A 21,016-nucleotide genomic window follows, 5' to 3' on the forward strand; every position below is an offset into this window, starting at 1 on the left:
CCTCCCTCCCTCCTTCCCTTCCCCCTCCCTCCTCCCCCCTCTCTCTCTCTCATTTATGATTGACTCAATGCAGGGCTGATCAAACTCTAACAAAGCTCTTTGCAAGACTGCAAAGAAAATTCCAAAATGTATATGGAAGAGCAAAGGTTTAAGAATAGCTGCCAGGCTCTGAGAAAATGAACAAGCTGGGGACACGTGCTGTCATGGGTGGGTGTGACCGTGTGGCAAGAGACAGAGTAGACGAATGACAGGAGATAAACAGAATTGTGTGAGAGGGACTCAGTGTGTGTCACAGTCTGGACACGAGATGGAGTTGTACATGCTGACACTGTTGTTAATTTCTTCCAGTGAAGACACACTCACACTGGCCTCACAAACCTCGGTTCTGAGCCAGGGAGCTGAATCAGCAGGTAAGGGTGCTAGCTGCGAAAGCTTGGAAACTCGAGTTTAATCCCTGGAACCCAGGTATAGTGGCTGTTCCTGGTTGTCAACTTAACTATATTTGGAATGAACTACAATCCAGAATTAGAAGGCTCACCAGTGACCCTAATCTGGAGGCTGGGAGATAGAAGTTTCTGCCCTGGATCACGGTATGGAGATCTTGAGGCATAGTGGCTATGGATTCCAGAAGATTAAGACATGGAGATCTCCGAGTTCAAGGTCATCTGGGATTAAAGCTGTGGTGGAACACACCTTTAATCTGGGTTACACCTTCTGCTGGAGACCATATAAGGACATTGGAAGAAGGGAGTCTCACTCTCGCTTCTTAGCCTGCTTGCCGTGTGGGACTGAGTAACTGCTAGATCCTTGGACTTCCATTCACAGCTACTACTGAACCATTGTTGGGAATTGGGCTGCCGACTGTAAGTCATCAATAAATTTCTTTTCTATATAGAGACTATCCATAAGTTCTGTGACTCTAGAGAACCCTGACTAATATACCATGTAAAGTCAGAAAGAGAGATCTGACTCCACAATGTTGTCCTCTGACCTATACACATGTGTTCACACACACACACACACACACACACACACACACACACACACACACTGATGAATAAAAATGTGTCAAAACCTCAGTGCCATGGCCATTAATCTTTGAGATGGAAAAATAAAACAAAACTTGAAAGCACCCTGAAGGAATATGGGCGTATATTCTGTTATTGCTTCAAGATTGAGAACATATTAAAACACAGAATCTCAGATCAGAGAAAATCGTTGCAAGCATGGACTACGTTGAAGGCACTGTTTTCATTCACACAGAGGAACCCATAAGGATATGGGAGAAGACATGTGTGGAGCAGATCCCAGCCCAGCACTGGCATCCAGAAGGTGTGGGGGATACAATTGGAGGACGGCAAACATTTCCTCCAAAGCTGCTACGTGATAAACTGCCATGCCTGTCTTGGAGGGCTTTTTGTACAGTGAAGTTGATGATGCTCATAGCCCTGTGGACTGGACAGCCCTTCCACTCATGTAACAGACACACTTAATCATGGTTCCCCTTGAGGGCAACTTGATCTCCTGTAAAGATACAGAGTTGATATATCACATGGGGAAGACACTTGGCACTTCTGGGATGGAGGCTGAAGATGCTGCCATGCCTTGTTGGTGTACGACCCCTGCTCAAGAACCTGCCTCTAAGGTCAAGTGTCCTGCTCTAGAGGACCATGGTCAGAAACTCAAATGTTTAAGTTGCCTTGTTCAAAATGATGTCTTTCCTATCCATAGGGACCAACAAAATTATAGATTTTAAAAGATCATTATCAAGTTAAAAGTTTAAAAAAATGGATTCTGTTTATAGCCACAACTCTCCACGCATGGAGTGAGAAAGATAACACACTAAGGAGAGAGGCACAGGGGGATGGGGCCTATGGTGTATGTGAATGCCGGTCCCTTAATGCGTAGTCTATACACACCAAGATCTGTAAGAGAAGGTAAATTTACAGTCATGTCCCTGCCTTGCCCCTGTTCTCATGAAGGGCAATGGGAGCTCCCTGCTGTGAGGGACAGAGACAGAAGGATAACAATTTCTTCAGGGCCACCTTGGGTTCATACCTGCTAACTTGTATAGTATGATCTCACTGTCTTTGGCTTTATTCTTTTTACTTTCAAGGCAGAACTGACTTTATTGGAAGCCTTTTACAAACCGCCTTTGGAGAAGGTGTTAGTGGCATGTCTTTCCTGGGATTTCTGCAATATGCCACATGGTAGGAAACTTTTCCACATAAAGATGCTTTATGGGATGGCCTTTGTCGCCCAACTGTTTATATATATATATATATATATGTTAGATTTTTAGTTATTAGAAGATTTATTATTTTATTTTATGTATATGAGTGTTTTGCCTGACAGCATCTCTGTGCACCACATGTGTCCTGGTGCATATGGAGGTCAGAAGAGGGTGGCCGGTTCTATTCCTTGGAGCTGCCGTTAGGAATGGTCGTGAGTTGTCATGTGGACACAAGTCTGAACCCAGGTCTTCGGCAAGAGCAGCAGGTGCTCTTAACCACAGAGTCACCTCTCCTGCCATCCCTGCCCCCTCTAAATACATGAGGGTCTATTGCTCTCTGAGGTCAGAAGAGGGCATCAGATCCCCTGGAACTAGAATTACAGATGGTTGTGAGTCACCATGTGGGTGTCAGGAATTATACCTGGGACCTCTGCAAGAGCAGAAAGGAAGGAAGACAGACCCTCCTTCTCGGAGGAATTCTACCAAGAACTAGCCCAGAGCTGAATTCCCCACTTCGTTCTCAGTGTTTTTCCTCTGCTTAGAGTTCCTGACTTCTTGCCTATTTGCATTCAGCCTGTCTATTGTATATATCTGGTCTGTCCGTCCTAAGCTGCCTTCTTGTGACTGACTGCCTGAACAAAGGGCTTCATTTCTGTATTTATTGATAACACAGAAAACATGATATGAAAGAACAATGAAAATGAGGAATTCTTTACAGAAATCTTTAACAGGGTTTTACAAAGCAAGAAGTAACTCGGTTAACTCAGTTAACCCTAAGAAGAACTCAGAACTGCAAACAGATATTATCAACCTGTATCTAAACATTTATGGGACATTGGTTAAGGTTGCTTTCAATGTATTGTCTGCTTCCCGAAAACGATGACCACAACACACAGGTAACACATATACATTGTTCTGGGGATGGAAGAGTATGTAAGATAAAATTAAAGCTATGATTGGTTTAGCTTGTAGAAGGTATAGTCAGTTTGGTTACATTGTTCCCTTACAGGGAGGTTAATCTTACATCTAAGCACACAGTAGGAGAGCAGGTTAAGTCTTAAGTCATCTCAAGGCATATCATTAACTTGGTCCAGTGAAAGTTCAGTCTCTTTTAAGGCAAAAGATAGTTTTAGAAAATTTGTCACTACAGACTGCACGGTGAGTTTAAAGCCAGCCTGGAATATGCAAGGCACTATTTCAAAATAACTTATAGGGACAGACAACCCTTTCCTGGTGACACTGCAGCACACAGTGACATGGCCTGACGGTGGGAACTAGGAAAGCAAGAGTGACATGGTACAGGGTCCTAGGAACAGCTATTAAGAATAAACCTCGCTGGGCAGTGGTAGCGCACGTCTTTAATCCCAGCACTCTGGAGGCAGAGGCAGGCGGATTTCTGAGTTCGAGGTCAGCCTGGTCTACAAAGTGAGTTCCAGGACAGCCAGGGCTATACCCTGTCTCAAAACAAAACAAACAAATAAAAAAAGAACAAAACCTCTACCTAGAAGCTGACAACTGTCTCTAGGAAGACATTCCCCTGAAACAGAAATTCTGGCATGTACGGAAGAGTGTTTCCCGTCATTGATCCTGGCTGGCAGTGTGGAGCACAGCCCATCAGAAGATGAATTAGAGACCCTACAGCACTGGATGGAATTTCCTGAGGTGCTGATGTGTGTGCAGAGGGAGAACCAGAACAATATGGCTAATGTCTCAGCATTAGAGGACTTACCTGGCCTATCTGACATTCAAGTACCCCCAGAACTGACAACAAAACCAAAACTAGCCAGGCTGTGGAGGTGGGCCACCTGCAGGGTGTGATGGGAGAGTCTGTGCTTCACAGAAAGTTCTGTGCATGTGTTTGCATACAAGGAGAGTCACTGAGCCAAGGTCACCAAGGGTTTGTGAACTTATCCTGGGAGGTAAGATTGAAGGAGGCCTTCATGTTCCTTTCCATAATTGCCTGCGCTGTTTAAATCTTTTCATGAGACTCATAGAAAGCAAACAGTACCCATTCAAAGGCAAGAACCCAGGAAGCAGTGGCCTGGCAGAGGAACCTGCAGCTGCCAGCATGAAGCCACGTGGCCTGGCTCTGAGGGTCAAGCTAGGGTCACACACTCCCGAGGCTAACACTCCTAAGTTTTGGAGGAGAGCCTGTATCCCCTAACCACGCCTCCCTGCCCCAGGAGGGGAAAAAGCCAAAAACCCTCTGTGCAGAACAAGAACGTCGGTGAACAACCTTCAAGGTTATCAAAGGATGATCGATTCTTTTAAAAGCTCATTCTATTTTGAGGTAATTGCAGAGTTGCCCACAGTAACCAGGCACTTTCTGGTTCTCCGGATCCTCTGAACTCCTTCTCCCGTGGAAGTCACACAGTGGCCCTCTGAACTTTTCATAAGGTACCTCTCTGTTGGGAACACTTTGAGTGTTACTGGGTGTGGCTGAGCCTTGGACTTCAGGGTTGAGTGCCATACAATACAGGGCCAGGGGTGCAGTTTTGGATACTAGGTGTGTCCCCAGGTGCTTGCTCCCTGGGCCCAGCTTCCTGTCCTTTACTAGGATAGCACAGTGGCACCTTTCTTACCAGGTCTAACTGAGGGTTATGCAGCAGCCACATGGTGGCACTGGGGTAAATTCACCTTCAAGCTTGAGAGGTTAAGCATTTACCCCTTCCAACATCTGGGATGGTTCTCATCGCTTTGTGTTTGCAGTATTGTGTGAGCTTCATTGCCTGTTGGTGTGATAAAATACCCCGGGCAGGATCAGCAGGTAGGCTGCTCGAGTCACCGTGTGAATGTAGGATCAGCAGGCTTCAGATTTGTGAGAGCACAGCAGAGCCATGGTCTGCCACAGGGACCTGGGAGAGCTTGGGCACTTGGGTTCTTTCTTCCTAGGTGGCAGGGATGGGAAGTGCTGGGCTGCTCACATTCTCCTTGCATCTATTAAATAGATGCTTCTCCTCATGAGAGTTAAAAGCCACTCAGGCCGTCACATGCTCACTAGCCAATCACTCTGGAGGCTGGGGCAGGGGGACTGACATGAATTCTAATCTAGATGCAAGACGAATATTTATTTTGAATAATTGGGGGTTCAATGTGTAAAATAAAAGCACGACATTTGGTCTGATGATCTGAGTTCAATCCCCAGAACACATACTGGAAAAGGAAAGAACCAACTCTCATGGTAGTACACACACACACACACACACAGAGTTATATTTTTATTTAGAATAACAAGATACAACAAATAACTTTACTGGAAGCATTCAGTCCTCAAGTCTTCCCTAGCTTTCAAACAATCTTGAAAATGTGCGTGTCACTGGTAATGAGTCTGAGTCGGGAGAACCTTTCTATCTACATCAGAGTTTCCTCTACCGGAGCCTGGTGGTGGTGGCTGTGGCACACAACTTGATCTAAGCAGAGGCAGGTAGATCTTTCTGAGTTCGAAGACAGCCCTGTCTATAAAGTGAGTTCCAGGATGACCAAGGCTATACACAAAGACAAACTCTGCCTCAAGAAAACAAAAACAAAACAAAACAACAAACAACAACAAAAACCAACAAAAAATTTCTCTACTCTTATTATAGAACTCTAAATGATCTATTTCTATGATTTCTGCATAGAAAAATGTTACCAAATCATTATCCCATGAAGTCACTCAAAACAGATGAAGAAGAAGGATGAGAAGGAAGGGGAGGAGGAGGAGGAGGAGGAGGAGGAGGAGGAGGAGGAGGTAGGGAAACCAACCAAAAGATACTTCTATAATAGTGGCTGGCTGTCAGCTAAGTAATTAATTCAATTAATACCGTTTTTCTGAGTCTTGTGTCTTGTTATGTGTATGGCTTCTAGCTGCATGAAACAAAATTTGTTGTATTTTGTTATTCTAAATAAAAATAGAATACATGTAGCATGTAGAGACATACATGTGTATGTCTCTACATGTGTCTATGAATCTATAATGTATGTGTCTGTGTTTATATGTGTAGTCTCTGTGTGTGTGTGTGTGTGTGTGTCTGTCTGTCTGTCTGTCTGTGTCAGAACCACTGTAGGAGTTGGCTTTCTCCTTTCATCATGTGGGTCTCAGGTCATCAGACCCAGTGACAGGTGTTTTACTCACTGAACCATCTCTATGGCTCCATTAAAAAAAATTGTCTTTTGCACAGAACTTTGTAATTCTTATTCTTCTTAAGGAGGGCTCCTGATTTCAGAAGCTCTGGGCATCATGAAACTCACACACCACACAGACATCAGTTCATAATTCATTCTTCTTCTCTTACCCATTATCAGAACCCTGTGGCACTGTTTTTCATCATGCATCTGAAAAAAAAAAAAAACCTCGTTTCCTTAAATAAAAAAGAAATCCTCCTCTGGAGTCAGAGGGGTTGTGCAATGATGTTCTGGCCAAACATATTAAATAGGATCCTCCAGAAAGGCTGTTGCAAGGAGCTGTGGGATGTGTCCTGTGCATTTTGAATCTCTCTCTCCTGTCTGGAATGAAGACAGGATACAGGAAGATGGGTGTTACCTTGCCACCTTGAAGATAACATGAGGAAGGAAATCCCATGTTGAGGAGGGGAGGACAGGAGAAAGGGAGGGCTGGCTTGCCTTGGGTTTCTTAAGTGAGGAAAAGCATACTGTAGAGCAGAGCTTCAGATAACTTGTGGCCAAATGCAATCTGCAACTGATACATATGTATCGAATCAGGGCAAACTCAGTGGCCCTAGTAACAGAAACTTACTATTTTTGTTCTAAGCTAGAATGGCTACCTCAAGCCATTCAAGCCCCTCTGCAGTTCTCAGAAGCCTCCCCTCTGCTCCTTCCCCAAGTTGATGTTTGGTGTTTCTGCAATGCCTTCAAGTTCACCAACTATGTCCTTTCTGGGCACTTCCCTGCACCCATTTTCATAGGAACAGGAGTCAGACTGGATGAGGGGCCAGGCTACTCCAGGATAACCTCATCCTAATTAATGAGACTTGTCAAGGTCTTATTTCTAAAGAAGGTCATATTGTAAAGTAGAGAGAGAGAGAGGGTAGGGGGTGGGGGTGGGGCAGACAGATCATTCCCGAAACACCTCATTCCTGCTCTTCTTTCCTGGCTGTGTTCCTATGACATCACCCTTCCTGTCGTTCCTGTTGCTACCAGGTCCCCATTTCGGACCATGCTCTCTTTACAACTGGTCCGTTGCTGTTAATGACATCCTTAGAGTCCCTCACATTCTGGGTCTTCCCTCTTCAGTTCTGGGAAGATCTGTCCTCTCTAAAGTCAGGCAGAACCATGTTTCTTACATTGGCCAATGAAGTGCAAAAGCATGTGGTGCTTTTAAAGTGGAAGGGTTGGTTTGACAAACTCCTGTATCAGGCCACCTTTCCTTTACACTGTTCTGCAAATTGTGCTCCTTCTGACCCAGTCTCATAAGCCTGGCCTGTGACAGCAGTCCATCAGTAGATCCCCTGCTGATTTAAGCAGGATGAAGAGTGCAGGCAGGAAACAAGCCAGTGAGATTCTGGCTCCTTTGTTACCGCAGTTCAGCAGAGTTTATCCTGACTAGTATATTTAAAAAGTGTGAATCTGATAGTAGTTTTTCCCAAGGTGAGACAAGTCTCCGGGTAATCTCCAAAGGCTTTCTCGTAGCCCATAAGACTTCATGGTGCTGGCATCTGCCCATTCCTTCTCTCTTACCTTTCCAGTCTTCTCTCTGCCTTGAGACAGTCCTTTTTAGACTGTCAAATATGCCCCATTGTCATTAAACTATTCCCTGGGCATGGATGCTCTTCTCCATTTTTGCTGGTTTGTCCATTATGTTGTCCTTAGATCTTAGGGACAACACAGTAGGTCCTCAATACATATCTGTAGACCTATACTGAACCAATGGATCTCTGCCTAGCTAAACCCTATCTTCCTGCAAGACTCCGGTTGCCATCACATTGTCATGAAGTAGGTGCGGTTTTACTCAATGATGGAGACGTCAGAATCGTTGGAATCCCGGGTAAGGGGAAGCCCTTACCATTTGTGACCTTGAACATTTCGCTTTAACCTCTGATCTTCAGATTTCTTATCTGCACAATGTGGGGGTAGACACCCCCTCCATCGCTGCATCTTTCCCAGGATGGTCACCATCCCGCGGTGGGCGGCCTCTGTGGGCAGAGAGAGCTTCCTAGGCCTAAAAAGGTTCCCCCCCCCAACTCCCGTTGCTCCTGCCTGTGATGGCCGGGGGGTCTAGACTAGCAGCACCCAGGCCTTCCCCGCCCAGTGCGCACGCTCGCCTGCGCCGGGAGCTGACCACCGCTAAGGGCTTTCGCCCGGGGCCGCGAGGACACCACACCCTCCCCAATGACTGGCGGGAGAAAACACCAATCGGAGGGACGATGCGGGAGGGGGCGGGGCCACACCGCGAGCCGGCGCCCGGCGCCCACCGATCTGCAGCCGCTAGCGTGCGGCGCCGGTCCCCGCCGTTCCCGCATCGCACACGGGTTCCCCACGGGCCGGGCCTCCTCGGCTACGGTCCAGGTTTTCTTTATTTTCATTTTTTTGCATGCATTCATTTTCTGTTCTATCTCGTCCCTTTTAAGGCAGCGGCGACGGCGACAGCAGCGTAGGTGCGCGCGGGGAGGGGGCGGCCGGAGAATGCGGCTCCCCGCTGCTGCTCGGCTCGGGTCGGAGTGTCAAGCAGGTGGGTACAGGTGTGCCACGGAGGAAGGGGATCTGGGACACCGCACCCAGTAGGTGGACCCTGCAACGAGGACACCGCTACCCTTGCTGCCTGTCCGATCCCCACCCCCAGCCTCCGCGCCCCTCACAACCGTTCATCCTACCTCCCAGCCCCGCCCATCTCCCCTCCCCCACTCTCCCCAGCTATTAACCCCCCCCATCTTTCCTGTGGTGGCGGCGCTCCCCAACACTGGCCCGTTGCTCCCCTGTGTCGCTCACGCCACATCGCTTTCCACTCGTCTCGTCCTTACATCCCGGAGTGAGGAGTGGGAGGGGACCCACCCGAGCCCCAGCAAGTGGTGTAGGGGGGCGTGGTTGGCCGGCCCGTTACAGTCCTGAGGGTTTCTGCCTAGGTGGAGCCCAGAGTATGTAGGGGTGACCCGGAGTGGGAGGCCGCCCTAGTGATATCCCACCCCACGCACTGCACACGCTGCGGCTGCCGGGCTACGCACACCCTCGCGCCGCTCCGCCCACGTGTGCGCCGGGGAGAAGGCTGGAGCGCTGCGAAGAAAGGCTGGTATCCACCCTGTGCCCGGCGGCGCGCCCTGGGCGCACCGCCTTTCGGGCAGGCGCTGGGATCAGCTCCATGGTGCTGCCCGGTTCCATGTCGTGCTCCTGGAGATCAGGCTGGCGACCTTTTGGTCTCCATTTAGGGAGCTGCTCTGTGCTGCATATTCCTAGACTTTCAGTCCATCATTCCACCCTCCCGGCTGTGGGATTCCAAGGATAGGCCATTTTAGGCCACTGGCCAGGCTGGAGCCTTTCACTTCCCTTCCCGCACCAAGGCTCTACCCTAGACTTTCCTCAGAGCTTTAAGCTCAAAGATAATGGTAGCTGACCCTTTCAGCACCTGTCATTAGTGCAGACTCTGGCCCCCTGACCTTTGCTGTGCTGTTCCCATTTTGGGCACGCCCTTCATCTGGCTGGCTCCTTGTAGACCAAAGTAAAGCCGAGTTCCTTGCCAATCCGTGCTTCCTAGTGTGGCAGGGCACTTCCCCCCCCCCACCCCCGACCTTCACGGTGAATGGCTGTACCTCCCAAAGCCGAGGAGGAGAGGGCACACCTGATGCCACCTCGTGTAACTTGGGAGTCTCTGATGTGTGGGCAAGGCTAGGGGAGGAGCCGGCTGTTTCTCCAGATCAGAGGTCTGGCTGATGATTGTCCCATCAGGTGGGCAGGCCAAGTGGAAGGGACAGGTTTGAAGTGAGGTGTGGTGTGAAAGCTCATTTTGTGGATTCATTTGTGAAGCTGAGGATTGTCTCAAAGTGCTCATTGAGACCTTGCTTCAGGTAGGATTGCTGAGGCCTGCACGGGAGTTGGAGATAGTTCTCATCACCTGGGCCATTTCACAACATGAAATTCTCAAAAGGTTTGTGGTCTTGTAGATGTCAATACTGTCATTCCCTGTTTTATAAGCCATCTTCAGAGTCCCACTGTCTCCGTTGTGCAGCAAGTTCCTCACTGTTGGTGTCCCTGGCCCACCTGATCCCTTTCCTGCTGTCCTGTCTCGGCAACTTTTGTGCTTCATGGTCTTGTCTGCACACAAATTGGGTTTTCCCTGCCGTTCCTTTAAAATATTGTTTCCTTCTTGTCTGTCTGAGAAATTCCTGTTCATGGGATAATGTAACCCTGCACTGGAATTACATTCTCCTGGCTTTCTCTTGATTTGCCAAACTGTGACTCCCTATGTGTACCTCCCAGAGCATCACACTTGTGTGCAACAACAGGATTTATGTGGGTTTCCCCTCAGGCAGACCTAGCCCACTAGGGATTCTGGGAACTGAGATGTCTCAAAACCTACCTGCCTCTTGGAATTCGGAAGGCGTTTTCTACCTGGGATTTCTGACTAAGGGTCCTCCTGTGAGGACTGAGTATTACTGTGGTCCCCATTTGCTTGAGTGGGTCTCCTCTTCCAGGATGATAGAATGGCCCCACTAGAATCTGTGCCCTGATTCTTATTGCTATGAGAGATCTGGGCAAGAGCACTAACCTCTCGCTCAGTCTTCATTTCCTGTATAAATGGGGGTCGGGTGGGGTGGGTGGCAGTGTCCCTCTTTTGCTGGGTTGTCTGGAAATCAGAGGTGTGGTCCTCTTACTAAACGATCATGATGATAAGTCTGGCTTGAGCTGTGTCCTTCAGCTCTGTGGCAGAGCTAGCGCCCTTGCTGGAAACTCGAGTTTGCCCTCGGGCTACGCTGATGATCCTAAGAAGCAGTCCCGGGTGAGGTGAGCTCAGGTCCCGGTGGCTCTGTGTCTCTAGGCAAGGCACTCAGTCTCTGAGCTCAGTGGGAGAGAGGGTTATATAAAGAGAATAGCTTGCACTGCTCTACCTCCCACTTCTGCCTTGAGGGCTCTTATTTTAGCCCCATGCCGTGCAGGTACAGATCACGTGATGAGGATGAGCAGTCTGCTCCAGTGGGAGGAGCAGATCAGTGAGCTTTCCTCTACCTCAAATGCTGCCCCACGTGTGAAACCCTGGCAGTGGATCACCATCTTCCTGCAGGGCTAGAATAAAGCGTAGGTACTGTCCCTCTGCTTTCTATGGAAACACAGCACCGTAATCACCTCCTAGCCACTGGGGCTGCTATAGTTAGAGGCTCAGAAAAGGATCCTGGGATGTCCAGCAATCCTCCAACTCCAAAGTGTCAGAGAAGTGCTATCTTTGCTCATGTGGTTCCACAGGTAGCTGAAGGCAGAGAGGACGCAGGCAGCATCCGTACAGGGGCAGGGTAGGGGTAGCTCTGGGAGCCTGAACTGAGAGTGGAGAAGGCAGGCGTCTCATAGGAAGTGGACATGAGGACAGGGAGGACTCTGGAGATGTAATTGGATGCTGGGTCAAAACCCTGGCTGGGGGTCTGAAGAGATATTTCAGCAGTTAAACGCATTTGCTACTCCTGAAGAGGACCTGGGTTGAGTTCCTAGCACCCATATGCAGCTCACAACCGTCTGCAACTCCAGGTCCAGGAAGTTCTATGCCCTTTCTTGGCTTCTGCAGGCACTGGGCATATAAATGGTGCATAAGTATACACACAGGCAAGATATTTGTACACATAAAATATAAGTAATCTTTTAGGGACAAACCCTGGCTAGAAGCAGACAAGAGGTCAGCATTCTGAGGCAACCCAGAGGACGGGAGTGATGGATGGCACTCTGCTCTTGCCTCTGGCTTGGGCACACCGTTTCTAAATTTCCCAAGAAGGGTGCTTCTCAGGAGCTTTCAGAGTGGACTGGCAGATGTTATGGGTTTAGAATAGTGTAGCAAAGCTCTTACCAAGTGTTAGGGTTCACACCAGGGTTGGCATCCAGTACCCGTGTAAATAGTAACTGGCACACATCCCTGCCCTGCTCTTTTGTGCAGGATGGTCTGTGGCTGCTTTGGCTTGGACCTGGGAGAGCTGGCATGGTGGGTGGAGGTGGTCGCTGCCCTGTGGACCATGCTATCTCTGATTCTGAACTTGTTGAGACCCAGAGGGAGATCTCTTAAGAAATGGGCACTGAGGGGCTCAGCACAGCCAGCGAGTTTGAAGGCAGGAAGTCAGTGTTCTTTATTTCTTCATATTTTTTTCCTTGGAACTCTATACTTTAATTACCACTCATTTAATTTTACCACATTTGTGGGGCATAGGGTACGATACATCTTATATCTAATGTCAAAATTTGCTGATTAATTCTTAAAATATTTTACATTAACTGTATACTTACTATTTAACAATGGCTATTCCAGCAATCCTTGTTAAGTGCACAGTTTGTTGCATTAAGCACAGTTGCACTACTCTGTCGCCATGGCTGTCATCCATTTCCAGAACTTTCTATTATCCTAAACTGCAGCATGAGTTCTTTACGGACACTCACTGCCCAGTGCAAATACCAGCTTCAGGTTCGTGCCAGTGTTGCTTTTTACCAGTTAACTGTGCAAACAAACGTCTGTGCCCTTCAGGATCCTCTGCATTTTACTTTCCTTATTTGGTGAGAGTCAATGGTCCTCGTGATATGGATTTTGTCAACCTGACATAGACCTAGACATGCTTTAGAAGGGGAGTCTGAATTGAAGGATTTCGTCTATCAGATTGGTCTCTGGGCATGTCTGTGGAACATCCATAGTCTTGATGGCTAATTGATGTGGAAGAGCCCAGCCCACTGTGAACTGTGCCACTCCTGGGAAGTTGATAGTAGGTTGTATAAGAAAGCAGGCTGAATAAGCCGTGGGGAACAAACCAGTAAGCAGCACTCCTCTATGACCTCAGCTTCAGTTCCTGCCTTCAAGTCCTTGTCTTGAATTCCTGCCCTGACTTCCTGCAGTGACTGACAGTAACCTGTAACAGCTCCCACCTTACCCACCTTGAAGTTGTTATGGGTCAATATTGTGTCACAGCGACAGAATGCAAACTAGACCAGAAATTGGTACCAAGGGGTGTTGCTATAATTGACCTGACCATGTTGTTTGGGGCAATGGGGGAAACATTTGAAGCTTTGGGCTAGAAAAGCCATTTGTGCTCAGAGCTTAATGGTCTGTTCTGTGGGAGCTTGTGGGTGCTGAGAGCTGTGCAGACAGTGGAGGCCTGCCTTGTGAGGCTTCAGAGGGGAAGTTTGAGAGTCCATCAAAGACACTGTTGGGGCCATTTTATGATAGATTTTGAGTGGAGACTCTGTAGTTTCCGGTCAACTGAGGCTGAAGAATCAACAGTGATTAATAAGACCAGTATCACTGAAATCTTCTGGGAGGTGTTTCCTCTGGGTCAGCACACAGAAGCTGAGGTCCAGAAGGGGCCAAGGCTGCAGCTCAAGCTGGCCACAGAAGTTGGTGACGCATAAGAGTCCCTTAGGTAGTTCTGGATTTGAAAGCATGAAGGGGCCATGGAGAGCACTGGAGAGGCCAGGCCAGGCCACCAGTGAATGTATACAGCTTCAGTAGCAGTGAAAACCATTAAGATGGACGGTTTCATGGAGAGAAGCTTGGAGGCCAAGAGAGGCCATTGGTGAAGGTATGGCTGTGGGCACCCCAGGATATTCGACATGTTGGGATCCTGGGATATTGGGATGTTGGGATATTAGAGATCCTGGGACATCCTGCAAGGACAGTAGCGGGTGTGAAGTGCAGCTGGTTAGAGCTGACAAGGCAAGCTACGGGTTCTGTGGATGGCAGAACTGAAGGGGTGGCTACAACCAATCATTTAGAGCCCAGAAAATCAAAAGTGAGTCCAAGATGGACATAGAACTTTTCCCACTGTTGAGTATTGGGTTTTTGTTGTTGTTGTTTTGCTTGGAACTGTGGTCTGGTCTTTCCCTCTCGGAATAAGGAAATATGGAACTTGTTTTGGGTTTCACAGGCATTCACAGTTAATAGAGTTTTGGTTTTATTCTTTATATTTTATGTGTGTGAGTGTTTTGCTTGCATGCATGTAAGTGCACTCTGTGTGTGTGTGTGTCCTTCAGAGAACAGGAAAGAACTAGTTGCAAGGTAAGTTGGAACTAGAGTTACAGATGGTTGTGAGCCACCATGTGGGTGCTGGGTTACAAACCCAGATCCTCAGCCAGTTCTCTTAACCACCAAGCCATCTCTCTAGACCCTGGATTTTTATTTATAAAAATTTTGGGTTTATTTTATGTGTTTGAGTGTTTTGACTGTATGCACATATGTATGGATATGTTATGGATGGTTGTGAGGCATTAGGTAAGTGCTGGGAACCGAACCTTGGTCTTCTGCAAGAGCTCCAGTGCTCTTAACTGCTGAGCCATCTCAGAAGCCCTGATGTTGGATTTTTAAAGAAATCATGGACTTTAAAATCATTGACAATATTCTTTTTTAAGGAGTAGAACTTTTAAAATTGGACTGTCTTTTATATTGTGATAGTAACATGAGATCTTAGGGCCAAGGAATGAAAGAGTATGGATTGAAGTGATATATTTGTGTCTCAAATGCACTCAGGGTAGAATGCCATACTATTTTTTTTAAATGACATTATTTATTTGTTGAGGGGAGAGTGCCTGCTACAGCTGTGTGGAGGTGAGAGGACAACATGTGAGCGTTGGTTCTCTCCTTCCACTGTGTGGCGCCTGGGGATGGGAACTCAGGCCATTAGGCCTGGCCACAAAGTACTTTTATCTGGTGAGCCATTTCTCATACTTTGCCAGCTTGATACAGACCTGGATGCTCCTCGGAAGAGAGAGCATACATTGAGGAATTGCCTCCATCAGATTGGCCTGTGGGCGGGTCTAAGGAGTATTGTCTTGATGTGAGGTGTGAGATGTGATGGGAGAAGACCCGTCCATTGGGAGTGCTGCCACCCCTGTGTAGGTGGACCTCAGCATGTATAGGAAGGCAGACTGAGCAAGACATGGGGAGCAAGCTAGTAAGCAGCATTCCTCCATGGCCATTCTGTTCCTGTTTTGAGTTCCTGTCCTGGCTTTCCTGGATGATGGACAGTAAGCTGTAAGATGAAATAAACCCTGTCTTCTCCAGCTCCTGGTTGCTTTTGGTCAGTGCTTTATCCCAGCAACAGAAAGCAAAGTAGAACACTGGAGTTTTGTGCTTGCAAATCCCCTGGACAAAAGGATGGGGGAAGGTCTTGTTTGGCACTGTGCAGCAGATAGAAGTTGTCTCCTGGGACAGCACATTCAGGCAGGTATTGGTCTGTTATGTGTTGTTCGGTGTGACCTGAGTGTGGCCTCTTCCCCCTATCCAGGGCCTGGTACACTTCAGTGCCCTGATGACTTCAGCCTAACCATGGCAACCTGGGACTGGGCACTGGCTGCCTGCTTTCTCTCCCTGTGGCCCTGGCTTGGCTGAAGGACCACTTTGAGGAATGAAAGAGGTTCTGTGTGCATCAGTGGGGACTGGGCTTTGTGGTGGTAATGTGCTTGTGTATTCCAGGTCACAGGGACGTGCTGGCTCAGCCTTCTGGCCTGTAGCCTCTCCCTCGCAGTGTTTTGAGTCCAGAATTTTTGGTACTTACCTCGGGGATGGACAGAGTGGGATGTGCCATGGGAGGGGTGTCCTGTTTCCCCTCAGAGCTGAGGCATAAAAGTCAGGTGGGTAGCGACAGATGAGAGGGCTCCTTCCGTGTCCCTTTTAATAGTGTTTTGGGGGCTGGCACTGTACCTGTGCACTCCAGCATGGGACACTGTTTAATGATGTCACAATCTGCAACTTCCATTGATGCAGTCCACCTCCTTCCCTGTTCTACATGACTTCTTAAAAAAAAACTGAGGTAAATTTACAGACCATGAAGCTAACTAACCACTGAAATGGTTCTGGGTCCTCCATGCCCAGCACTGTGCTGGGAGCATCCAACCAGGAGGCCGGTTTAGTGGCTCCTAATCTCCCCAGCAAGAGCATGGGAATACCCCAAAGCTGGAGAGAGGACTTGAGGAGTGGGGGAGTGGCCAAGGGAGGCCTGCTGGCACAGTGCAGGGAACCCTAGCAGCCTCTCTGCCAGTTTCTGGAACATGCTGGACTCTTGCTGTGACGAGCATTTCTGTTTGTTGTTTGCTCTCTGGAAGGCTGTCTTCTGCCCTGGCCCCGGATGACTGTTTGGCTTCCTTCCCATCTTAAAGTGCTGTCGCAGGTCAGAACTCCACTTTCCCCTCACCCTTGCTTCAGTTTCCTTCTGAGAGTCATCGTGAGCTGATATGACTTTGTTTCCCTCTTTCATGTCCACTCCCCACCCTGAAGAGCATCATGCATGCAGAGACTCATTTCCCAAGTTTTTGTGACTCTTCAGCCATACAGGTGGTGTTCACGTGCACCAAATCACTGCTGCGTGGAGGTGGGGTGACTTTGTTTTCCCCATGCTGCCTTGCTTGCTCTGAGCACAAGGCTTCATTTTTTTTTCTGGGTTCTGCGTCCTCTGTAAGATCTGGAGGGTGTCCTTGTTTTTCCCCGGTCTGCCATTGCTAAGGCATGAAAGGCTAGCCCAGTATAAGGTTTGTGATACACCGGCTGGAGGTGCTTAGACTGAGTGAGCATCCTTAGGCTTGGAAACTCAGGTACCTGTGTCATCTGACCAGGAGATTTCTGGAGCTGAGCTGCTGTTACAGCAGTATGGTTCCTGAGCACTGAGACATGACTCCAGCAGGCAAGGGGTCAGACTTACTAATGTGAATAAGCCCAGGGTTGAGTGGAGCCATGGGCATGTGGGGAGAGGGTCCTGCTGGGGAGGTGTTGGGTACTGTTATTATTACTAGTTGCTGTTTCAATTTTATGATGTAATCACTAGAATATTTAAAGTGACAGACTGATGGGGTAGGCTCGGGGCTAACTAGCTCCCCCCCCCCCAGTCCTGGGCTTGCTCTAGCACTGCACAACTGAAGTGACAGTATCTCTGTTGGGCCCTGCTGCTGTAGGCTGAAGCTCCCTGAGGCTAAGTGTTGGTAGTACAAGGTATTTACACCCACCAGTTTCCCCACCCCAACTCTGTCTTCTGTTGCCTGTGTGACCTTGGGCCTGGGAGGATTGGGGCTCTTTGGTTTCCTGGTCTGTGAACCAGAAGCTCAGCCTGATAACGAACAGTGACTGGGAACCATTGTCCTCAGCAGGGTTTCTTGTATCTTGGGCCCCCAGGTCTTAGAGGACCTGGAGCTGCCTTTGTTGGGGAGGGGAGAGACCCACAGGGCACACAGTTTGAATAAAAATACAAACCTAGTATTGACACCAGCCCAAATGGCTTTTTGAAGGCTGGAGGCAGGGAATACTGATGCTCATAGCTTTGTGCCCTGGGGTGGGAGTGGGAGGGTTCACAGTTGCTTATCACTAACCTGTAGCCTAGGTAGTCACTCTGATATGTCTGGAGAGTGCTGGACAGGTATTAAGGTGGAAGTGGGTTAGGCTCACACATAAATTGAAATGACTTTGGCTATGTGATTGAGGGTTGTGTGTGTGTGTCTGTGTGTGTGTGTGTGTGTGTGTGTGTGTGTGTGTGTGTGTGGTGAGTCCTGTGAGTTTCAGGTGCTTCCTGAGACTTGTAAGTTTTATTTACTTCCTTGGGAATTAAAAATATTTTTATTTTGTATGTATGAGTGTTTTTCCTGCAGGTGTACATGTGTTATGCATGTCTGGTGCTCAGGGAGGTCAGAAGAGGGCATCAGATCCCCTGGAACTGGAGTTATGATTGACTATAAGCCACAAGATGTGTAGATTTGGGGAAATGAACTTAGATTCCCTGCAAGGACAACAAGTACTCTAAGTTACTAAGCCTTCTCTACAGCTTCCAACTTCCTGAGTCTTTTAAGTCCTCTCTTTCCATGAGTGTCTTGGTTAGGGTTTTACTGCTGTGATCAGACACCATGACCAAGGCAACTCTTTTAAGGACAACATTTAATTGGGGCTGGCTTAGAGGTTCAGAAGTTCAGTCCGTTATCACCAAGGCAGGCATGATACAGGAGGAGCTGAGAGTTCTACATCTTCATCTGAAGGCTGCTAGCAGAATGCTCACTTTCAGGAAGCTAGGACAAGGGTCTTAAATCCATGCCCACAGTGACACACCTACTCCAACAAGGCCACACCTCCAAATAGTGTCACTCCCTGAGCCAATCATATTCAAACTATGATAATGAGAGAATATTTCCTAGTTGTTACAGACACATTATATGAATGGAGGCAATGGGCTGTCCCTGGAGCATCCTCGGGACAGGGAACGGACTTGCTTTGTCGGCTGCACTGTCTAGCCACTGTTCCTGACCAGTTTCTCTGTTTGCCCATTCCTGACCAGCCAATGCCATGCCTTCATTTGGAGCTCATCTTCATTACCAGGCTTTCCTCCTGAGATTCTTCCCCCACAGCATCATGTGCCCCCTCCCTAGACCTCACAAGCCCCAGGCCGCTGGGTTCCAGCTATCTTTCAGTTTTTGCTGGTGAATGGTGTGAAGGGCTTTGCAGGTAAGCTAGGAGGTTGACTAGTGGTGTCACTCGGGCACTGAGGCAGACCGAGAGCTTTCAGTGCTGTCTGACCTGTTCAGTTCATAAAGCATTTCAGTGCCCTAGAGCTTCCTTGGCACCCATACCAATGGCCTCAAGAGCAAGGTATGTTTGAAAATTTCAGCCACCACCACCATACCTTGGTGTGAAGCTCTGGGCTGCCTTGATCTATCATGAACCTAACCTGAGGACCTTGTCCTGCCTTCTGATGGGGAGATCCACTTGAAGACCTTAGATGCGCCAGCTGTGGAGGCTGGCAGCAGGCATTCTGGACTGCAGCTGGTGTCCTGTGGCCGTTCGATGAGGAGTCCATTTGCTCCTTCTCATTTACCGGCACCAGAGAGGGAAAAACATGATGGATCTGAAAAACAAGCCGTTGAAGAAGCTTAAAATTGTCTATCTACATTAAACATAAATAACTCTTGGCTCCCGAGTTATCTGCTGAGTGCAGTCCCTGCTTCATTTAAAGCAATAAAGCAATAAAGGGAACAGAGGAACGGAAAGATGAACGCAGTGGGTGAGGGAAAGTCAGGCCAGTGTCCTCAGGATGAGGGACACGGGTCTGCCCATGCTTACACCCAAGCATGTATAGACAGCACTGAGTGAACTCAGTGGGTTTCATAAAGACAGAGCTTGTCAGTTTGAGAGGGAAACATGGTTGGTGGGGTAGGGGAGGAGCTGTAGAGGAGTGGGTGAGGATGAGCTTGATAAAAATTATATGCATATATAAAAATTATTGAACAATAATAAAGGGGAAAAAAGGCAAAATGGCAGAGGACAGTCCAATCATTCCAATGACACCATTAACCAGAAATGTGTGAGACAACCCAATCAAAAGATGGACATATTCAGAAAGGATAGAACCTGTGCTCCAACTCTATGCTATCTTAATCCACCTGGTCTACTGTAACAAAATACCTTAGGCTTGGAGCTTGTAAATAAAGTAAATTTCTTTCACACATACTGGAGGGTGGTAGTCTCAGGGTGCGTACATATTCAGTGTCTACTGAGGGCCTGCTTCCTTGTAGCTAGCAGGTTTCCTGGTGAGCCCCCCTATGTCAGGGAGGGCTGCCATGCCTTGGGTCTAACCCCACCTGTGGAGGCAGAACTTCACCTATCACCTCCCTGCCCCACCACAGGCCGTCACATTTGTTAGGTCTTAGCAGGCGCATGTCTGACTCAGATCTGGGAACATAAGACTTTGGACCACAGCACTGCCCCGTGAGACATATTTTAGATCCAGAGGAATAAACAGACGCTGAAGGATGGGAATAGAAACCCAGAGAAAACTAGAGTAGCTCTGCGGATATCAAACAAAGTAGACTTTAAAATAAAATAATCACTAGAGACGAGGAACAACATTTTGAAAGTATACAAAAGGATTGTTTTCACAGGACAAGTTAACAATTTGTCAGCATGCTCTCACTTAACAACGTAGCATCAAAATTCATGAGCATAACCCCCAAAGTGAAGGGAAGTATTCAATAATGATTGTCACTCACACACTTCATTTTCCTGCACCCTTTGTGGTGCTAGGGATGCGACCCAGGCTCTCAAACACACGATTCAGTGCTCTACTGAGGTACACCCTCCACTCAATATCCCATTCCTTTTTAGATTTTCTAATTTTTGAGCATTTTTTTAATTCTTTGTGAATTTCACATATGTATATTATGTATTGTAGTCATATGCATTCCCTTTTCCCTTTTTATCCTCCTGGACCTCCCTCCACCCCCCAACTACCCAACAGCCCTCCCCACTTTAGGCTCTCTTCTTTTTTCTTGTCACTAACGGAGTCCAGTTAGTGCTGCCTGTGTGCATGTACACCGGTGTGGGGCCATCCGCTGGAGCTTGGCAACCTACCAGGGGCCACATCCCTGAAGAAGAAGAAAAAAAAAAAGACTCTTCCCTTCCTCAGCAGCTATTGGCTACCGATAGCTCTTCAGCTGGGGGCGGGGCCTCAAGAGCCCCGCCTACCCATGCTGAATGTTGATGGCTGGATCTTGTGCAGGTAATCTCAGCTGCTGTGAGTTCGTGAGCACATTGGTTCCCATCATACCTAGAAGACACTGGCGTAGGTCTCCTCTTCTCCAGAACCTTTTTTTGCCATGTTACCTGAAGTAGAGGCAGGCGTACTGTAGATGTCCCTTTAGGGCTAAGCACTC

The 21,016-nt window shown here is 48.1% G+C and overlaps 1 protein-coding gene across 5 annotated transcripts in view; it reads left to right on the top strand.

Annotated features, from left to right (window-relative positions):
• Positions 1-8,671: 8,671 nt before the first annotated feature.
• The window catches only part of Jakmip1 (janus kinase and microtubule interacting protein 1), a 122,037-nt gene continuing 109,692 nt past the window's right edge, over positions 8,672-21,016 (top strand). For 4 of the 5 annotated variants that reach the window (XR_003836754.1, XR_003836755.1, XM_029477928.1 and 1 more), the window contains exon 1: positions 8,672-8,900. The gene's annotated coding sequence lies outside the window, so the exon portion shown is untranslated. Of the gene's footprint in view, positions 8,901-16,463; positions 16,504-21,016 lie in introns of those variants that run through there. The other variant, XM_029477929.1, reaches the window with a different exon arrangement.

The sequence above is a fragment of the Mus caroli genome, chromosome 5 (assembly GCF_900094665.2).
Source record: "Mus caroli chromosome 5, CAROLI_EIJ_v1.1, whole genome shotgun sequence".
In the NCBI taxonomy this organism is placed as follows: Eukaryota; Metazoa; Chordata; class Mammalia; order Rodentia; family Muridae; genus Mus; species Mus caroli.